We start from the raw sequence: 4,054 nt of genomic DNA, 5'->3' as shown, positions 1-4,054 counted from the left end.
AGCTCCCAACTTTAAACAAAGAACAAGGGGCAGTTATATACGTTAAACGTCACGGAGTAAAGGTGTAGCAAGCGTAACGGGAAATGGAACAGCTGTAAATGATTGATGCCGTTACTAGGAAGACCGTGTCAGTGTCGTGAAGAAGGGCCTGCGGGTTGTCTGCTTTGGGGATTTCTTTTTTAATTTAGTAGATTCTATTTCTTCAGAGCACTTTTAGGTCTACAGGACGCCGGAGCACACAGCCCCTCCCCGCCCCGCGGCTTCCCGGGGTGAGCCCTTCGCGGGGAGGCCTGTGTCACTCGCGTGGCCCCCGTCTGTGTGTCCGTCCGCTGACCCCTGGCCGCAGTTTACGTTCACCGCGACGCGGCCGATGTGGACAAAGGCAGGGCGATGCCGAGGCACCCCTAGTGTTTGGCGAAAATAGACGGGAGGCCTTGCTGAGATTTAAAGGTGGCGATTATAACCTTTGTTATACATATTCTTTCCCTTCTGAAAATACTAGCCTCGGAAGGAAATGCTTTAACAACCAGCTACTGTTCCGTGTCTCGGGCGCGGGTCCATCAGCGCACTATCTTATCTTTTTGGGCTGAGCTGCCAAATTACAGACAAGCCGCGCCGAGGCTGTTTTCCCTGGCGGTGCAAGCGTAGCCCACGGCCGTGAATTTCCTCGGCACGCCCTGGCGAGACCGGCTGGAGTTCCCACAGAGGTCACGCGCCTTTCCCCCTCCCTCACTCCTCCGCCCAGCGGGTCACCTCCCGCGGTGTCCACGTCCCCTCCTTCTAGGGGCTGTGAGCGCTGAGAAGTGGAAGCAAGTAGTGCCTCTGCCCCCCCCCCCCCCAGGCTCTCGGGATTCACGCGCCTAGCGGGGCGGGGGGATTCCTCCCCCTGAGAATCTGACAGTCGACACGGCCGTTGGGAAGCGGGCAAACTCGTGCCCAGCACCGGGGTGCGCTCCAGCCCGCAGGCCGGAGCCCTTTCTTGAGCAGGTCCCCCGCCTGTCTCGGCCTTGGTGGCGCTGTGGGCTGCGTCCCACAGACAGGTCTGGGCTTGAGGGGCTCCTGTCTGGAGGCAGCCCCGCGTTTGCTCTCTGGTGACCTCCGGGAACGGCGGCCGGGTGGCCAGGCGGTGCCCACGGGGAGGCACCGCAGTCCCCCTTCCCAAGGGCCTCCGGGCTCACGTCCCAGGCTCAGGCCAGAGCCTGGGGGGGGGGGGGGGCTGGACAGGGGTGCGGTTAGACCATGGGGGCGTTCCTGGGAGAGCCGGCCCGCGCCCAGCCCTCTCCCCTACAGACCTTTCCTTAGGGATGGGAGGGGAGGGGAGTCTGCGGGACCCTTGCCTTCCCCGGCCCGCGAGCCGGGAAGCCGGGGTCCTGATCCACCCACCCTGCCCACTCGCTTGATTCTGTCTACACGAGCCTACTTCTCCATCCACACCCAGGGTCTCAGAGCGCGCTTCAGCGGGCCATTCTGGAAACGCACGCCCACCGCACCACCTGCCTTGGGCCACTTCCGCAGACGTGGCCCGCTCCTTCTTCTTAAAACCCAGAGTGTGTGTCTGTGTGTGTGTGTGTGTGTGTGTAAGAGCTTGACTGTCCTCCAAAACAAAGTGTTTTGTAGTCTTTTGTAGTCAGATTCATTTCTGGATTCCTTGTAGTTCCTTTTCTTTCTTTTTTTTTTTTTTTTTTTTGCCAGTCCTGGGGCTTGAACTCAGGGCCTGAGCACTGACCCTGAACTTCTTTTGTTCAAGGCTAGCACTCTACTACTTGAGCCACAGCGCCACTTCCGGCTTTTTCTATGTATGTGGTGCTGAGGAATCGAGCCCAGTGCTTCATGCGTGCTAGGCCAGCGCTCTTACCGCTAGGCCACATTCCCAGCCTCTTGTGGTTTCTGATGCCTTTAAAATAGTACCATTGTAAAGTTCTCATTCTCTAACTGCTCGTTGCAGGTCTAGGCAAATGCCTTTAATTCTTTGGGTTTATCTTGTATCTAGTGTCCTTGCTAAATTCACTTTTTGAAAGTAACCACTTTATTGACCTGTAATTCACATGCCTAACATTCACTTATTTGAAATATAAACTTAGTTTTTTTTAGCGTATGTACAGAATTAGGCAACCGTACTCAACTAATTTTAGAAGATTTTTTTATTACCTTCTCACACAAGAAAAACAACGAAAACCTATAGGACTCAGGTGTGGCCTGGGTGTTTGGCGTATACTCATGCGTGTGCGCAGGTGCACGTGTGTGTGTGCATGTTTCGACTCCAGAGCCATTCCCCCCGCGTGGTGTGGAACTGAGCAAAGACACCGAGCACGCTTCCGCGCTCGTGCTGGGTGGAGTTGGTGGTTTCGTGGCCATTTGGGGAGGTTGACTGTTTCAACCACTCACTCTCCCTGGGCCACACCCAGCTCAGAGGCCCCTTCCTCCAGGAAGCCGTCGGGGCAGAGCCTGGGAGCTCTGAGTCCCAGAGCTCACGGGGCTTCCGAGCGCGGACGTGGGTGCCACCGCCCCTGGCGCCACGGGAGCCCCGGCCTCCTGGTCGCCGACCGCCCAGCCTCAGGACCACAGCGAGCCTCAGGGCCATCACAGGGCCGGGAGCAGCCCAAGCACCTCCCATACCACGGGGGTTGCGGGCCAGGCCCCCCCCAGACCGCGTCCCCCGGCCCGGGAGCCCGGCCTGGGGCCCCACCGGGCCCGACGGTCTCCAGGGATGTCAGCCCGGGACCACTGCAGTTGTGAACCCACAGGTCCCTTGCTTGGGAATGTCGTGGAATGACGGGACGGGCTCTTCTTAGATGCGCTGGGAGTGGAAGCTGGTGGGAAGGGGAGGGCCCCGGACCAGGAGCACAGCCGCTGGGATGAGCTGGTGACCAAGAGAGGGGGGACACCCTCTGAGTCCTCACCTGGGGCTCTGGAGCATCCGAATTGTGGGTGCCTTGGGGCTAGGGTAGCTGAGGGGCTGAGGCCGGGCCGGGAGCTGGTGGTGACGGCCTGCCCACCCACCCACTGCCGAACGGCCACACGCCCAGGCGTAAGGTGAGAGGACTGTGTCCCAGAAGCGGGGTGCTGGGGTTCTCTGCAGAGAGAAGGCCCTGGAATGGCCGCAAAAGGGCCTCAGGACAGCTGGAGTTCAGAGGGACTGGGCTGGACAGCAAGGCCAGCCTGGTCAGACTCCAGCCCAGCCCTCGATGCAACAGGAACAAGATGCCAAAAAAAAAAAAAAAAGCAAAGAAATGATGGTTAGGGCACCCTAGAGGGAGCCCCTTGGGGCTGCTGTAGGCAGGGGCTGGCCTGGCCACCTGCTCACCCTTTCCCTATTTCCCCACGCCCTCCCCATTTCCCGCCTTCAGGAGGCACTCACCCCTGTGTGGTCCTGACAGGCCCTCCCCGGCCCTGCCCCTGCCCCTCAGGCCCCCAGAGGTAACCCCAGGAGGTCATCCTCACCCACGCGTTGTGGGGAAAGAAGGGCCAGGCCAGGCCTGCGTGGCCCACCCCTTCCCGAGGGGGCAGAGGGCCTATCCGCGCCTCCCAGGACCGCTTCCTCCCTCCCACACAGACGACCACGGGGCCCGGCCCTGGAAAGTCTGACCAGCCTGCCTGTGCCCCCCCCCCGCCTTTCCCCAGCGTTAGGAAGGCGTATACCCCGGCCCTGGGCCTGCACGGGGGACCCCCCCCCCCCCGGGGTGGCTGGCTGCTCGCCCATGCTGGCCTGGAGGCTGGCAGCCTGCCCAAGAGCCTAGCCAAGGCCCAGAGCACCTTCTGTGGGTGCACCAGCTCGGTCACCAGCTGTGGGGAACAGGCGGCTCTGGAGGTCGAGGCAGGCTGGGAAAGGATAGGCACCTTGACTGTCCAAAATAGAGAGAAGAGCTGGGCACGGCGGTGCCCGGTGCAGAGGGCCTCGGTTCCATCCCAGGCTGCCAGCACAGACCTCGGGCCGGCTGCAGGTCTGCAGTGGGCAGTCTGGGCACCCTGGGAGGCCCTCTCACCAGCACAGGGACCGCCGGAGGACACTGGGCAGGGCTGGGGCCTTCTTTCTGGCTGACCTCAGTGAGAACCG

Source organism: Perognathus longimembris, chromosome 5, assembly GCF_023159225.1.
Source record: "Perognathus longimembris pacificus isolate PPM17 chromosome 5, ASM2315922v1, whole genome shotgun sequence".
NCBI classification, from domain to species: Eukaryota; Metazoa; Chordata; class Mammalia; order Rodentia; family Heteromyidae; genus Perognathus; species Perognathus longimembris.
This window is presented reverse-complemented; position numbering follows the sequence as displayed.